We start from the raw sequence: 18,570 nt of genomic DNA, 5'->3' as shown, positions 1-18,570 counted from the left end.
CTTATATACATTTATGTGTCTCATTACGCATCTTCACTTTAGTTATCTATTTATAATTTTTTTCCTTAACAAATTTATAATCAGTAAACTGGGTCAAATATAGACTTCTCTGTTTGATATTTAAAGCATTTCACCACCTGGCTTCTTCCTATCTTTCTAGCCTTTTTAAATATCAGTCTCCTCCACACACTCTATGGTCTAACCATACAGGCCTCCTTGCTGTTCCTCTCATAAAAACCTGTGCATTGGTTGTCTTCCATGCCAGGAACGTTCTCCCTCCCAACCTAGACCTTTTAGAATCCTTGGCCTCCTTTAAGACTCTGTTCAAGTGCCACCTACTGCAGGAGGCTTTTCCCAGACCACCCAGCTTCTAGCCTTTCCCCTCTGCAGCCACCTTCCATCTACTCTGTAGGTATCTAGTATATACCAATTTATGTTTATGTTGTCTCTGCCATATTAATGTAATATCCTTAAAGAGAGGAACAGTTTTTGTTTTTCCTTTTGTCCTCCATGCTTAGCACAATGCCTGGCATACAGAGTATTTAGTAAACGCTTGTTGCTTTGTTCATTGGTCAGTTATTTCAGTTCAAAATGAAAGTGAGGCCAGATAGCCCTCTAAAAAGATGCTCAGTGCTTTTCTCCATCCTATTCACTGAATAAGATAAGGAACTGACCCAAGGAAATATGACTAACAAATTAATTATGTAGGAGGCAGCTAGATGGCTTAGTGGATAAAGTGCTGGGCCTGGAATAAGGAAGACCTCGGTTCAAATCTGGCTTCAGACCCTTACTAGTTATGCCACCTTGGGCAAGTCACTTAACCTCTGCCTTAATCCACTGGAGAAGGAAATGGTAAAGCACTTCAGTATTTGCCAAGAAAACTCCACGGATAATAGGGACCATGGGGTCACAAAGCATCAGACAGTACTGAATGATTGAACAACAACTATGTAAAATCAAAGAACAGAGAGGAAAGGGGATGAGAAATAAAGCTGTGGTAAATAAGGAGGTCTAAATTCTCAATTTTTTCTTGAGGTTTTGAATTTTTCCTCATTTCAGAGGCCTCATTTTCTATAATTGTAAACCTATTGTTCTGTCATAAGATTTGACAGTAATACTTCCTCAGACAATATGGATGTCTTGAAAGGACAAATTAGCCTATTTATCCCTTTGATAAAGAAATTAGTGACCACAGAGACAGGATGAATAAATCATACTAGAGTACTTTAAAATTCCTACAAGTTCCATTAAAGATATTTGTGCCAGGCAGCTTGGCAAGAAGACATATTCTGCGTTTGGCCTCTTGCATTTTTGACCTAAACCTCCCACAAAAGTAGGATTTAGCATTTCAGGAAATTCCCGTGCAGCTACTCTGGTTCCAAACACATTCTCTGCCTGCTTTTATAAATACTTTCCCAAAGTGTGTAACGATTTTAATTGCTTATGAGGTAGGCACGGCTTGGTCAGTAGAAGGGAATGAATATTTATTATGTGCCTGCTATTTGCCAGGGATTCTAAGCTCAGTTAAAGTTATTTGGACCAATGATACAAGAACCTACATAGATATCGTAGATTCAGGGGATTCCCTTGATGTTGGTACCTAATATTAGAAATCATCATCAAATTATTCCCTTGCCCTTCATTATAGGGATGCTGCCATACCATCTGTATATTTTACTGGATTGTAAGGTCCTTCAAGGCAGGGACCACATCTTCCCTTTTTATCCTCATCCTGCATCTAGCATATCTGGTAGAGACAGCACAATGTTCTGTACAAAGAACAAACTTCATATATGTTTGTTGAATGATAAAAGTAGGCATGAATATGTATCTACCCTAGACTATGGCATAAACATTTACCAGAAATGGATTCCTAGAACTAAGGCTCTTTCATATGAATTCTTAAAAAAAAATTCTTCAGTGTGTTTTTTATAGAAGTGGAAAACATCAATGCCCAGATTAGCAAAACACCAAATATTAAATAGCAGGCACAAAATATTAAATAAGAAGAATGGAAGGAAGCAATACGTTTAAAGGTCAACTTCAGAGGAAAGGTTTAAAATTGGGGGGACCTCAAGAGATGGTCTGGGCAAAGCTCATTGTTTGCTAGATGAATAAAAACAAGTCCCAGAGAGGTTAAGGGATTTACTAAAGATCACATAATAGTAAGTGGCAAAAAAGACTTTCAACCTGAATCCTCTGTGTTTTAATTCAATGCTCTTCCCATTAGGCTAAACTCACACAGGAAGAGAAAAGGAAAGAGGACAGATACAGAGAAAGAACAAGAAGTGAGCAGATGAAGGGAAAGGCTATGATATCCAAGAAAGGTGTATGTAAGCAGGCAAGATGGCCCCAAATTTTATTTAGTTATCTAATTGCTTAAATGACACTGAAGGAATGGAATGAGCAAAACAATAGTCAACTCACATGGATATATTTACGTTGGAGTCAGAATGGTTTGCTGATGACAGCCTGCTCTTTTTTACCGATGGCTGCAGGATCAGACATCAATCAGAGCCTATGTACTTGGTTTAAAAGCTCACAGGGTTGCCTCTACTAGTCTGTGTGCAGAATTTTCCAGCCCAATTTCGAAGTAGTGTGGCTTACTGTTTCCATGTCAGGTCACAGAGATCCATTGTCATATCTCCTTAAGAAAAAGCTAAGCAAATGAAAGTCTATAACTTGGAGTTAGAAAGACCTGAGTTCAAATCTTGCCTTAGATACTTACTAGCTGTAGGACTCTGGACAAGTCACTATTTCCTTATCTGTAAAATGGGTATAATAATATTTCCCAGGATTGTTGTGAGGATTAAATAAAATAACCCATAAAAAGTGCTTTGAAAACCTTAATGTTCAATTATTTTTCTGTAATATCTGACTTTTCCAGACCCCATTTGGGGTTTTCCTGGCAAAGATACTGGAGTGGTCTGCCATCTCTTCCTCCAGCTCATTTTATAGATGAAGAATTGAGGCAAACAAGATTAAGTGACTCACCCAAGGTAAGACAGCTAGTGAGTGCCTGAAGCTACATTTGAACCCAGGAAGAGGAGTCTTCCTGAACCCAGGCCCTGGCACTCTATCTATTGTGCCACCTACCTGCCCTATGGAAATCTTGAAGTGCTATATAAATGTTCACTATCATTATTTACTCATTATTACAGAATCAAATATGAAAATTTACGTGAGCTATTTGTGACTATTATAAGCCATTATACAAATATGTTCATAATTAGAGTGAATAAATATTGCTAGTCAGCCCAGGACCTCATTATCTCACCTGGACTCCTAATTAGTTTCCCTGTACCCAGTTCCTCCCTTCTCCAATCCATCTTCCACATAGATGCCCATCTGATAAACTTTAAGTATGTCATTCATCTTCCTTTCCCTTCCCTTAAATTGGCCTTTATAGCTTTATTTTGTGTTAATTCATGCACTCTCCTTTCTAGCCACATTGACCAGCTTGCTGCTCCTTCTACGTGATATTCCCTCTCCCATTTCTGTTCCTTTGGAGTATCTGGAAAGTAATTCCAACTCACAGAATCCCCAGCTTCCTTTGAGCTCAGTTCAAGTACCACCTCCTACAGGAAGCCTATCCTGATTCTCCCAGCTGTTAATGCCCCCAACCCCTTCCCCTAGAAATTACTTTCTATGTAAGACATAGATGAACTATCGTAATAATCTTATATGCATATATGTGTAGAGTATAAATATATAGTCAACTCTCAATATTCATATGTTTGCCTTCACAACTTCAAACATTTGCATGATTTTTTAGGAACATCATTTTCACCTTCACATTGGCAACCACATATATTCATGGCTATGTGCAGTAGAGAAAAAAATGAGAGGCATGATGTGCAAAGTTTGAGGAAAAGCTGGTATCCTACTAGAGGCTTCACTGATCTTGCTTACCCTTCTGCTGGAAAGAGCTCCCCATGCATCCATTGCATATTTTCATTGTTTGCCTTTAAAACTCAAGTTTTGTGTTGCAATTATGCCCCCAAAGCATACTGCAAGTGCTTTGGGCTCTAAGGTGATGTTGAGACCTGGCTAGTCTTGGTGTCTTCCAACAGCAGGGACTAAAGTCCCTGCAACCTTTCCCAAAGTTTTCAGAGGGTGGCCAAGGTAGAAAAGTTAACAGCAGTGGAGTATACAGAACACCACCCTTATACCACCATCTGATGCAGTAGAAGGTAAAATTGAAGTTAAAAATGTTTTAGTTTTGAGAATTTTATTTGCTGCACAGCATTTATGGTACTGCAGATTTCACATGTAATGAAAAATGAATATTGTCTGAAATCAATTTTTGATTTAAATTTATTTATTTTCAGTTTTAAACATTCACTTCCACAAGATTTTGCATTCCAATTTTTTCCCCATCTCTCCCCTTCCCCTACCCCAAGATAGCATGCATTCTAATTACTCTTTTCTCTAATCTTCCCTCCCTTCTATCACTCCCCGCCCCCTTCTCTTATCCCCTTCCCTTCTATTTTCCTGTACGGCAAGACAGATTTCTATACTCCATTGCCTGTATATCTATTTTCCAGTTGCATGTAAAAACAATTTTTGACGTTCATTTCTAAAAGCTTTGAGTTCCACATTCTCTCCCATCCTCCCTCCCCACCCACCTTCATTGAGAAACTAAGCAATTCAATATAGGTTATACATGTGTAGTCAGGCAAAACATGTCCATAACAGTCATGTTGTGAAAGACTTACTATATTTCTCTTTATCCTGTCCTGCCCTCCATTTATTGTATTCTCTCCTTTGATCTGTCCCTCCACAAAAGTGTTTGTTTCTGATTATCCCTTCCCCCAATCTGCTGACCCTTCTATTATCATCCCTCTCTTCCCCTCCCCCCTGCTTTCCTGTAGGGTAAGATAGATTTCCATACCCAATTGAGTGTGCACGTTATTCCCTCATTAAGCCAAATCTGATAAGAGTAAGGCCCACTTATTCCCCCTCACTGCCCCCTTCTTCCCCTCCATTGTAAAACTCTTTCTTGCCTCTTTTATGATTTACTACCTTCTACATCGCCCTTTCTCTTTCTCCCAGTACATTCCTCTCAACACTTAATTTTATTTTTTAGGTATCATTCCTTCACATTCAGCCCACCCTGTGCCCTCTGTCTATACACAAACGCAGACATGTTACATACACACACATATATGTATACACACATGCCCGCACATATACATACATACACATACACATACACATATACATTCCTTCTAACTACCCTAATACAGAGAAAGGTCTCATGAGTTACAAATATCATCTTTCCATGTAGGAATGTAAAAATTTCAACTTTAATAAGTCCCTCATGGCTTCTCTTTCCTGTTAACTTTTTCATGTTTTTCTTGATTCTTGGATTTGAAAGTCACATTTTCTATTCAGCTCTGATCTTTTCAATAAGAATGCTTGGAAGTCCTCTATTTCATTGAAATTCCATTTTTTCCCTCAAGTATTATACTCAGTTTTGCTGGGTAGGTGATTCTTGGTTTTAATCCTACCTCCTTTCACCTCTGGAATATCATATTCTAAGCCCTCTTGTCCCTTAGTGTAGAAGCTGCTAAATCTTGTGTTATCCAGATTGTGCTTCCACAATACTTGAATTGTTTCTTTGTGACTGCTTGTAATATTGTCTCCTTGACCTGGGAACTTTGGAATTTGGCTACAACATTCCTAGTAATCTTCCTTTTTGGATATCTTTTAGGAGGTGATCAGTGGATTCTTTCCATTTCTATTTTACTCTCTGGTTCTAGAATATCAGGGCAGTTTTCCTGGATAATTTCTTGAAAGATGATATCTAGGCTCCTTTTTTGTTTTTTTTTTTTGGCAGGGCAGTTGGGGTTAAGTGACTTGCCCAAGATCACACAGCTAGTACATGTGTCAAGTGTCTGAGGCCGGATTTGAACTCAGGTCCTCCTGACTCCAGGGCCGGTGCTTTACTCACAGTACCACCTAGCTGCCCCTTAGGCTCTTTTTTGACCACGGTTTTCAGGTAGTCCAATAATTTTTAAGTTATCTCTCTTAGATCTATTTTCCAGGTCAGTTGTTTATCCAATGAGATATTTCACATTGTCTTCTATTTTTTATTCTTTTGCTTTTATGATTTCTTGATTTCTCATAAAGTCATTCGCTTCCATTTGCTCCATTCTAGTTTTTAAGGAATTATTTTCTTCAGTGAGCTTTTGGACCTCCTTTTCCATTTGGCCAATTCTGCTTTTTAAGGCATTTTTCTCCTCATTGGCTTTTTGGATCTCTTTTTCCATTTGAGTTAGTCTATTTTTAAGGTGTAATTTTCTTCAGTATTTTTTTGGATCTCCTTTAGCAAGTTGTTGACTCATTTTTCGTGACTTTCTTGCATCCCTCTCATTTCTTTTCCCAATTTTTCCTCTATTTCTCTTACTTGATTTTCAAAATCTTTTTTTGAGCTCTTCCATGGCCTGAGACCATTTTGTATTTTTCTTGGAGGCTTTGGATGTAGGAGCTTTGGCTTTAGATGTAGAAGCTTTGACTTTGTTGTCTTCCTCTGGTTGTGAGTTTTGATCTTCCTCTTTACCAAGGATGTAAGAAAATAGCTTTTCACTGAGAAAGTAACCTTCTGTAGTCTTATTTTTTCTGATTTGCTCATTTTCCCAGCCAGTTACTTGACTTTTGAGCTCTTTGATAAGTAGAGGGTATATTGCCCCGAGTTTCAGGGATTTTGTGCAGCAGTTTTCAGAGATATTTCTAAAGACCTGTAAATTTTCAGTTCTTCCAAACTGGTATGATCAAAGGAGCAGTGTTTACTCCTCTCCTGGCCTGTGCTCTGGTCTGTGAGCAAACACAAGCACTCTTTTCTGCCTTGGAACTGTGAGGAGGATTCCCTCGCCACAGCTGACACAAGTTCTGCCATACCAGTGCTCCTCATTGCCCCAGGACTGCCACCCCGATCAGCCACTTGATTCCCGCCCCCCCTCCCCCTGTCTGTAGGCCAAGAGCTCCAGAAGCAGCCAGAGCTGAGGCAGTGCCCCCCCAGGTGAAAGACCTTCCCCACTGACCTTCCAAGCTGTCTTTGGGGTTTGGGGGTTGAGAAGTCTGGAAACTGCCACAGCTGCCAGTGATTCAGTGCCCTGGGGAGGCCTGCTCCAGCCCTGTCTGTGCTAGTGCAGCCCATGCTGGGCTGTGCTCCACTCTAAGCCTGGTGCAATAGACCCTTCCTTCCAGATAGTCTTGGGCTGGAAATCTGATTTACTCTGACATTTTGTGGCTTATGCTGCTCTGGAATTTGTTTACAGTAATTTTTACGGGTATTTTGAGGGGTTTGGGGGGAGAGCTCAAGCAGGTCCCTGCTTCTACTCTGCCATCTTGGTTCTGTCCTGAAATCATTTTTTTTTTTTAAAAATTGATATGTTATCACAAAAGGTCACAGAATTCTAGGGAATTACTAAAGAGAATAAATGTTTTACATGTTACCAATTTTAATTTGTGTTCTGCATTTTATAGGTTATTTCATTTATTGTGTTAAGAAAATTATCAGAAGTAATGTTTTAAGAACTGTATACAGAAAAGTATATTTTACAGCAATCTCTAGAGAAAAATATGCTTTTTGGTGGTCACAGGAATCTGATCCCTTATTTTTCAAAGATTCAATATGTCAACATCTTCATGTGAATTGGGGGCATGATTTCCATCATTCTAATTCTATTTAAGTTTGGATTTAACTTGTCTTTCCTCTCCTCTCTTTCAAAATTATATTTGGAATCTTTTTGATTAGATCAGTGAATCCCTTCAATTATTTTCTTCTCAGTCCAAGAGAAGGCATAACATTGGGAAATAGAGTAGCCCCATGTGGTAACCTTGTAAATGTGAACTGGCATAAAGACATAAATGATATCCTCATCAAATTTGCAGATGACACAAAACTAAGAAGGAGAGCTAACATAGTATATGACAGAGGCAGGATCCCAAAGGATCTTGAAAGGCTAGACATTTGATTTGATAAAATGAAATTCAACAAGGATAAATGTAAAGTCTTGCATTAAGATCAAAAAAATAAACTTCATGATTTGATTTTTGAAGAAAAATTACAAAGACAGTTCTAATATCTCTACTCTAATAAGTACATAAAATTTTGTTTCCTGAAAATAAAAATGCTGAGAATTTTTTCAGAGTTTTTCTTCATAAAGGATCTTCAAATTTATCCTTAGCCTAAGAAACCCAATCTTTCTCTGGAGTTGGGGAAAGCGTGGGCCAGAGTCGTATAGGATTGGAAGAGTTAACAAGATTGTAACCTGCTCTATTGTATAGAGGGAAACATGGATCCACCAAAATACCAACGTCATTCACTGGAATGAAGAGATGAAAACATCACCTGTTCTTCAAAGTCATTGGTGTTTCTACTCAAAACTTCCAAATCTCTATTGACACTTTCCAAGTTTCATCTGTCATTCACTCCCACGTGAAGAAGCAGAAGTGGGAAGCTATCAGCAGGATTGATGAGTCTTGGCAGGCAAGCACTCTATACAATCTTAATTAAATTTTAATCATATTTCAATTATTTATTGATGGTTTACAGAGTCTAGTTTGCTGCTATGTTCTACCCTGTAGGGGGCTGCATTTCAGCATGAGAATCGTTTATAGTTGATATGAATCACAGGAGAATCTTTTAATGCAAAGAACCCCCACAGAAGTCTTGGATAAAAACTCTGCCCCCCCCCCCATGCTTGTCAATGTTCTTTGAGGTTGAGGTAAAAATCCCATGACTTGTTACAACTGGACTTATGTCTTTACGTGATTTTCTGTTACATATGACTTTGATTTTGTTAAAAGAGCATGCTATTTTATTTCCTCCTAATACTATGAGTAATGGTGCTTCTCTGGCCCCTGATGTCCATAGGCCAGATGTGTGACATTTCACTCTTTCCATAGGGTACTCTTAAAGGGTATTAAGGGATGAGAGGGGGTGTCTCTCCTCTTTGCTATTGGTTCAAGCCTCCATTTCCCCCAATTTTAGGGATCTAAGCATACTTTTTCTATTTAATTACTTAACGAGATTAGCTTTTACAGAGGGATACTTACTTCAAAGGTAAGTCAGAATAAATGTATAAATGTTTTCCCCCAACACTCGGGTGGCATAATCCCTACCTATAGCAACTTTGTTCTCTGGGAAAGAGAAGAGAATTAGGTTCACATTTTCATTCAGTTCTTATATATCTCTTGTCCCATCACGTTCAAAGTCTAAAGACGGGGGTAGGGTAAGGTTCTCTGGGTCCAGGGTGCTGGGACCCTAGCTTCACAGGGCTTCCTTAATGGGCTGATCGCAACATTTGGCCTAGAATCTTGGGTTCCAAGTTTACCTTGGTCAAGCTCCTGAAGAGTTCTACTCTCCACACCTAGAACCGAAATGGACAAATGAAACAATACCATAATTCCAAACCTCTTTCTCTTGGGGTCACAGGGAGGAGAAGGTGGCCCCCTGTACTTTCTTCTCAGCCTGGTGCCCCTGCCCTAGGTGAATAAACCCTTTACCCCCTGATACCACTAGAAAGAGAAAGATACTGTGGTTCAGTCAGACAAATTTGAAAATGGAACAAGTTCAAAATATACAACTTGGAAAGAGACTGCTCCTACCCACACAGTAGGCAATACAGCCTGTCTTCTCTCAGATACATATCCATGGTATCTCCCACAGGGATACCTACATTTTTAGTTGGTATGGACTTGGGCCAAAACCCAATATAAATTTATATGACTATTTTTATATTTGGTTAAAACACCACCTAATGGATATGGATTTGTTATCCTAACAGGTGGCTATCTCATAGGCATTAATAATTGATACAGAATACAGAATTTTTTCTATTCAAAATTGTTTTTTCTCCTATTACAAACTTTAAATAGTTAAGTAGTATTGTCTCAAGAAAGCAAGCTGGCATAGTGGATAGAGCACTGAATTTTGAGTCTGGGAGTCTTGAGTTCAAAACCTGCCCCAGACACTTGTTGGCTATAAGACAGTGGGCAATTCACTTAAACTGTATCAGCCTCAGTTTCCACTTCTATAAAATGGGAGTAATAATAGTACTTACTTCCCAGAGTTGTTGTGAGAATAAAATGAGATATTTGCAAATTGTTCTACAAACATTAAAGTGCTATGTAAATACTATTATTGTTAGTAGCGGTTTAACTATTTATACAATGTTTTAAAGCAATAATTCAATGGCATCGAATATTTAAGGAAATGAAACACAGAGATTCAATTAGGTACTTATCACATTTCCTTGTCATTTTCCCCAACTACTGAATACAGTATACTTTAGTTTTCTCCAGATTCGAATAGATATGTTATAACCTAAACTTGAATATAAAACCTGCTCAGAATTTGTCTATGATTCAGGCACATTTCAGAGTAGATTTTTACCTAAATTCTTTGCAGAGAATTTCTTCCTAGCCTTTGATTTCTCTCTATTTGGAAAGACCTTTAGTTATCTGCCTAATCAAATGGAAGACATGATTTTACCTCCTTATATCCCCATTTATATCCACTCAAAATACTGGTACCTTTGATGAAGCCATCATCACTTCCTGCCTAGTAGCCTTCTAGCTTTTCCCTGCCTTCTATTTTTCTCTCCACCAATCCATTCTTCAAAAGGGTCCAAAATATTCTTATTAATATATTCATTTCACTGTATCATTCTCCCACACAGAAACTTTCAGTGGTTCCCTATTGCCTAAAGGTTAAAATGCAAATTCCTAAGTCTGTCATTTAAGTCCCTGAATCAATTAGCTCTAATATCCCTTAAAAACCTTATTTTATATCACTTTCTTTCATGTATTTACTGCTCTGGCCAAACTGGACTATTTGCTTTTCCCTGAATTAGACCTGCTGTCCCATTTTTGTGCATTCAAACTGATAGTCACGCACCTGTGCCTGGTACACATTTCCTCCTTATGGCTCAGCTTAAGTTGTCATTTTCTCAATAAAATTTTTCATGATACCCCAAATTGAAAGTGTTTTCTCCTATAATTTTCCTGTTTTATCTGTATCTAATCCTTTTCTCTTTCTCCCATCGTGTTCTATCTTGCATCATGCTTATCTATTCCCCAAATCCCCTTTCCCCTAACACATAAACACTTTCCCCAGTAGATTCTAGGTTCCTTGGGGACAGAGGATATGTTTTTCATCTTTGTAATTTCAGAACCTTGGCCAGGTCCTAGACACTTAACAAATTCTATTGAATTGAACTGAATGAACCCTCAATGCTCCCTTTGATTTCCCAGCACTTTTCTCTGACCTGATGGCAAATCAGAAAGAGAAAGAACATACGTCTAGGCATGAGGTCTGTGGTTTGCATAAAAACCTTGTGACTGAATTTTTGTAGCCAGTATTTTTCTGGCAGATAGTTTCCAAATTGCTTCCAGTTATACCCTCCCTCCCACCAGAGAGCTAGTTGCTAGGTATTTACTAATTATTTCCCTTCAAATACAATGCTACCTTTTCTCATTAAACAATTTCCCAAGGAACTCTGCTGCTTTTTTTGAAGTGGTGTCTGATTTTGCCTTTCTGTTAAAGGCACTCAATGTTACTAAAATCCAAGTTTATACCAGAACAAAAAATTCAAAATAGATGTAAGCATCATTTTTAAATAATAATGCTCTAAAACAAAGGTAGAGAATTATTTACTAGTCTTCCTTTAGAAGATATGGTACTTAGGAAATAAAAATAGATACACAGATACCTTTAGGTTCTGGAATACAATGTAGTAAAATGCCTTAGAAATTGGATCGATTTTTATATTTCATTCATTCAAGAGATATTTATTAAGTGCTTACTGCATACACGGTACTGTGCCATGCTCATTCATTATGCAAAGAGGAATAAGGGAGCTACGGGCCTTGCCCTCAAATATTTGCAGTCTAGTAGGGAAAGATGAAACATGGATACAGAGAGCTCCACTATAAAGCAGAGGCAGTGGAATATGAGAATAATTCTGTTTGGCAAGTTGGAATGAGATGGATAATTGAGCTCAGAACATTAAGCAAATCCATAATTGTCATCCAGGATCAATTGACAAGGCCCTTCTTACTATTAAACCAACAGTGAAAGTGGGAGGAGAATGCAGCAGCAGCCTCAGCTGTGCTGTCTAATTAAGCTGTATTTGCATTTCAAAAATCAACACCTGAGGCCATATTCAAATTATTCAGCTATAGGTTACAATAGTAAGTATGAACTTTGATAGCTAATTTTACAACATAATTTCTCTATGAGACCATTGACAAGCAAAGCTCAGCTCATAATTAATTAATTTTTCTTTTAAAAAATAATGAAAGAACTGTAGGACAACATGCTATAAAGTGTCCCAACCTGGGAACTCAAAAATATTTGAGTTTGTGATCAAACATAATGACAGGAGGAAGAATCTGGAATAGAATTTATGTGGCTGTCTTTAAAAATTGCTGCTAAATAATTCCTCTCCTAGTTTGAAATAAATATTGCCTGTATGTTTCAGCACACTTCAATAGATCTGAGCTCTCATTCTTTGGGGATGTGCCCTTCAAGAATACAGACTGCAATCCACCCACACCTGTCCATCTTGTGCTACTCTTATCCATACCTTCCTATAAGTTTACTTATGGGATCCAGACACTATGTCAAGCACTTTCCCTTGAGTTTTCCTGATATTGCACGATTACCAATGGAATGTGCACATACTTGGTTATTCCTCTCTTATTGGCAATTGACCCCTATTTCTCCCAGTGGCACATTTTTCTAATTAGCTAATGACATCCTTCACATAATTCTTCTTAATTCTTTATTTTTAATGTGTTGTAGCCTGCTCATACCCACTATGTGCCTCTCCAGTGTTCTTCGGGTGATCTGAGTTTCAGTTCTCTGAATGCCAGAAAATTTCTTTAACTCTTAGCTATTCAATGTTCCTGGAAAATTATTGGTGCCCCCCAAAAATGTGAGCCTTCATTTTATGGAAAAGACCATAATTTTTAAAAGCAGTGCAATTTCACAAAAGCAATCCTGCTAACTCCCTTCTTCCTGTTCAATTCTGGGATGAGCTCATTGTTCATTTGAAATTTCTGTCCTAGATATACGTATTCATGTAGGAACTATCAGTTACACCTCAAATCATACATCAGGAACTGGACAATAAGCATTCTTCATCCACTTGAATTTATTGTGTGGATAGTAGCACAAATTTTTAAAGTGATTGTCAATCTCATTTAGTGGTCTCTGCCATGCTCCTAGGTTTGATGTGCATTCATCACATCATCCAAAAACAGTATACTGCCATGTTCTATATGGAACATCTCTCCTATTGTGTAGACTGAGTCTTCTATGATGGTGCTGAAATACCTTTGGCAAGCAGATTTCTCTTTTTTATGCCTTGTTTATTAATTTTAATATTAATGATCAAAATGTTGTTGAATAATGCTGTATCTGTCGCTGTATCTTTCAAAGAATATGAAAACACTGAGATGCCTAGCCTCAGAGGCTGGTTGAAAGGATTAGGAGCTAAAGAGTATGCAGGACTATATATAATATACATAAAAGACATGTGTATAATATGTATACAGGACATATGTATTTAATATACATATACATATATACACATATAATACTTATATACCTACCATGTATCAAATACAAATAGAAAAAGAAGAAAAAGTCACTGTTCTCTCACATTATAGTTAGAAGAGACAATACATAAAAGAAAGGGCAGCTACAGGGTGGATTGTTTGCACTATGAAAATAGAATAGTCCATAGCAAAGCATTATAATAACAGATTAGAACCAGGAGAAGCATCCAGAAAAGTATGATGAACTCATTCAGATAATTTAAAAGTTTCGGGAAGAATAGCAAGAACATCATGGTTCTTGACCGTGTTGAAGAACTGGCACCAGCACACACCATTTTAAAGAGTGCTATTCAAACTAAATGCAATGTTGCAATATTTTATCAAGATAAATTTAAGATTATTCTTTGTGGCATTGCATAGATAGTAACTAAAGGAGTCATATTTACACATATGAACCTTATAATTATTGTGTAAATATTGTTAATAAATTGAATAATTTTACTTTGAAGAAAGGTCTAAGGGTGTATCAAAATGGATGGCAAACCCCAGGGGTCCTTAAGTTCAGTCAGTAGATTAGACAACAATGCAAGTACTCTGTGCATCACAGAAGCAGGGTAGGTGATAAGGGTTGGTGATTCTATGGCTCACTGGAAAGCATAGAATTAGTGACTCCTATCTCACCTAAGCCAACAGATTAGTCATGTGGTCTGGATAGGTTCTAGGTGGCCCTTGTCAGCAGAAGCAAAGAATGAAGAATGCAAGGTGGTAGGGCTCCCCTAGTGGTGATTGGTCTTCCCACCACCTGGTGCTTCCAGAAGGCTTCTTGGAGGGTCTAAGGCTGGGGAAGAAAGAATAATAGACCCAAGGGGGAAGGGTGCCCCTTTTAAAGTAGGCTTCCTGTCACTTAGCCATCCTAGATGGGTTCTTTTAGGCATTAAGATACTATTTAGTAGTGGCAACCTAGAAGACAGTAGAGTAGTTGCTTTTTGCATACATACATAAACTCCAATACCTCCAAAAAATTAAAAAGAATTATGCACCAGATATAGAATACCTAAAGTTGAATACACAAGTTAAGAAAACAACAACATTGTTCAAGTTAAAACACCTATAAAATAAAATTGGAGAACTTAAATATCTGAGACCTGGATCAGGCCTTCACAGGCTCCAACATGAGAAGGCTAAAGTTGCCTAACCTCTTAGATTGGGGATCTGAACAGCAGCAGAAAAGGTTAGGAGCTAAAATAGTATGCAGAAAATCTAGAGACTTCAGGGAGCCAAGATGGTGGAGTAAGCAGTAAGCTGCTCTCACCATCCCTTAATGACCTTGAAAAACACAGAAAATACTGCCCCAGGAAATATCCTGGAACAGTGGAGCCAGGAGAAAGACACGATACAGCAGTCTTTTAGCTCATAAGGGTAGGGAGATCTTGTTGAGGCTGAAGATGACTAGTAGGAAACTGGAGGCATCCCAGCAAGCAAGCAGCAAATCCCACTTCAGTGGACCAGTGGGAGATCCTGAGCCCCAGAGTGGTAGGGTGGGCAAGTGCCAAGACCAAGACCCCCTGCATGCCTTGGCACCACCAGGGGTACTGGCAGACAATGGCATGGAGACCCACCACTTGTGCTGATAAACAGGTGCCCACCAGCAGCTGAGCCTAACCATGCTCTAGTGCAGCCTCAGGTGACAAGGTGACCTCCAGTGGCCAGACCACCCCACTCCCACACCCCACTCTGCAAGCTTCAGTGCAACCCCAGGGAAGTGCAGAAAAACCCCACTTAGCCTCAGCACACACCAGCCATCACCACCAGCTCCAGCTCAGCACCAGGTAAGTTAAAGCCTCTACAGCCTCCAGCAGCCAGCACCTGAGGCCCTAGAACACAAAGCCAGTAACCAGGCCCCTAGCTCCCAGCATAAGAAGTCTGTGACAGTGCCCCCTGGGCCCTAGAAGCAGAGATCAACTTTAAAAGCCAGGAAAAAGGCAAAAATCATGAGCAAAAAGCAGCACAGAAAAATAAAGACCATAGATTCTTGCTATGGACACAGGGAAGATCAAAACACAAATTCAGAAGAGGACAGCACTATCAATGTACCCACATCTGAAACCTCAAAAGGGAATATGACCTGGTCTCAAGCCCAAAAAAGCCTTCTCAGAAGAGCTTAAGAAGGATTTTAAAAGTCAAATTAGAGAGGTAGGAGAAAAATTGAACAATTCCTTTAAAAATACAATTGATAAAATGGAAAAAAAAAACTCTGAAGAAAACAACTGCTTAAAAAATAGAATGGGCCAAATAGAAAAGGAGGAAAAAGCTAACTGAAGAAAACAATTCATTAAAAATTAGAATTGAGCAAGTGGAAGCTAACGACTTTAGGAGACATCAAGAATGAGTCAAACAAAATCAAAAGAATTAAAAAAATAGAAGAAAACATAAAATATCTCATTGGAAAAACAACTGACAGGGAAAACAGATCCAGGAAGATAATTTAAGAATTATTGGTCTATCTGAAAGCCATGAGGGAAAAAAGAGCCTGGACAGCATTTTCCAAGAAATCACCAAGGAACCTAAGTTTCTAGAACCAGAGGGTAATCCACTGATTGCCTCCTGAAAAAGATCCCAAATTGAAAACACGAAGGAATATTGTATCCAAATTCCAGAATTATAAGGTCAAGGAGAAAATACTATAAGCAGCCAGAAAGAAACAATTCAAATATTGTGGAACCACAGTCACGATTACTCAGGAGCTTGCAGCTTCTACATTGAAAGATCAGAGGGCTTGGAATATGATATTCCATAAGGCAAAGGAACTTGGATTACAACCAAGGATCAAATACCCATCAAACCTGAGCATAACCTTTCAGGTGAGGAGATGGATATTCAATGAAATAGGGGACTTTCAGACCTTCCTGATGAAAAGACCAGAGCTTAACAGAAAATTTTATCTTCAAATACAAGACTCAAGAGAGGCATTAAAAGGTAAACAGGAAAGAAAAAAAACACATTATTCAGTAAGGGCAAACTATTTACATCCCTACATGGAAAGGTGATACTTGTATCTCTTGGGAACTGTATCATTTAGAAGGGATATAGATAGACAGAGGGTATGGGTATAAATTGACTCCGATGTGGTGATTAAAAAAACCTAATTAAGCGGTGAAAAGGGATTATAATGGAAGAAGAGGAAAAGAAAAGTCAGAAAAGGGTATATTATATCACAAGAAAAGGCACAAAAACCTATTATAATAGATGGAAAGAAGGGAAGGAGATGAGCATTGTTTGAACCTCACCCTCGTTGGATTTGACTCAAGGAGGGAATAACATACTCAGTTAAATACGGAAATCTAACTTGCCCTATAGGCAGTAGGAGGGGAAAGGGGAAAGAAAAGAGAAGGGGTGGTTGGAAGGGAGGGAAAAGATAGTAAAGGAAGAGGGAAAGAAAAAAGAGGGGCCTGATATAAGGAAGGGAAGATTGAGGGAGTCAGTGGTCAAAAGCAAAACACTAGCGAGGAGAAAAAGGGAGAGAGGAGAAATAAAAGCATAAATGGGGGGAAATAGGATGGAGAGAAAGACATAGACAGTAATCATAACTGTGAATGTGAATGGGATGAACTCTCCCATAAAATGGAAGCAGATAGCAGAATAGATTAAAAACCATAATCCTACAATATGTTATTTACAAGAAACACATTTGAAATAGAGGGATATACACAGAGTAAAGGCAAAAGGCTAGAGTAGAGTATATTGTGCTTCAGCTGAATTAAAAAAGGCAGGGTAGCAATCCTGATTTCAAACAAAGCAAAAATAGACCTAATTAAAAGAGATAAGGAAGGAAACTATATCCTGCTAAAAGGCACCATAGACAATGAAGTAATATCATTACTAAACGTGTGCACCAAGTGGTATAGCATCCAAATTCTTGGAGGAGAAGTTAAGGGAGTTACAGAAAGAAATGGACAGGAAAACTATACTAGTGGGAGACCTCAACATCCCCCTCTTTGAACTAGATAAATCCAACCTCAAAATAAACAAGAAATAAGTTAAGGAGGTAAATAGAATTTTAGAAAAGTTAGATATAGTAAACCTCTGGAGAAAATTGAATAGGGATAAAAAGGAACATACCTTTTTCTCAGTGGTATATGGCACCTACACAAAAATTGACCATGTACTAGGGCATAAAAACCTCACATTCCAATGCAGAAAGGCAGAAATATTAAATGCATCCTTTTCAGAGCATAATGCAACAAAATTACATGTAATAAAGGGCCATGGAAATATAAACTAAAAATTAATCAGAAACTAAATAATCTAATCCTAAAGAATGAGTGGGTCAAACAACAAACCATAGAAACAATCAATAACTTCATCTAAGAGAAAGACAATAATGAAACAATATACCAAAACTTATGGGATGTAGCTAAAGTGGTTCTTAGGGGAAATTTTATATCTCTAAATGCTTACATGAATAAAATAGAGAAAGAGGAGATCAATGAATTGGGCATGTAACTAAAAAAGGTAGAAAAAAAACAAATTAAAAATTCCCAATTAAATTCAAAATTAGAAATTCTGAAAACCACAGGAGAGATTAATAAAATTGAAATCAAGAAACTATTGAACTAATAAATAAAACTAAGAGCTGGTTTTATGGAAAAAAAACCAATACAATAGATAAACCTTTGGTTAATTTGATTAAGAAAAAAGAAAACAAAATTACCAGTACCAAAAATGAAAGGGATGAATTCACCACCAATGAAGAGGAAATTAAAACAATAATTAGGAGCTATTTTGCCTAACTGTATGCCAATAAATTTGACAATCTTACTGAAATGGATGAATATTTACAAAAATATAAATTTCCCATATTAACAGAAGAGGAAATAAAATACTTAATTAACTCCATTTCAGAAAAAGAAATTGAACAAGCTATCAATGAACTCCCCAGGAAAAATTCTCCAGAGTCAGATGGATTTTCAAATAAATTCTACCAAATAGTTAAAA

This window comes from Trichosurus vulpecula, chromosome 4, assembly GCF_011100635.1.
Source record: "Trichosurus vulpecula isolate mTriVul1 chromosome 4, mTriVul1.pri, whole genome shotgun sequence".
Lineage (NCBI taxonomy): Eukaryota > Metazoa > Chordata > Mammalia > Diprotodontia > Phalangeridae > Trichosurus > Trichosurus vulpecula.
This window is presented reverse-complemented; position numbering follows the sequence as displayed.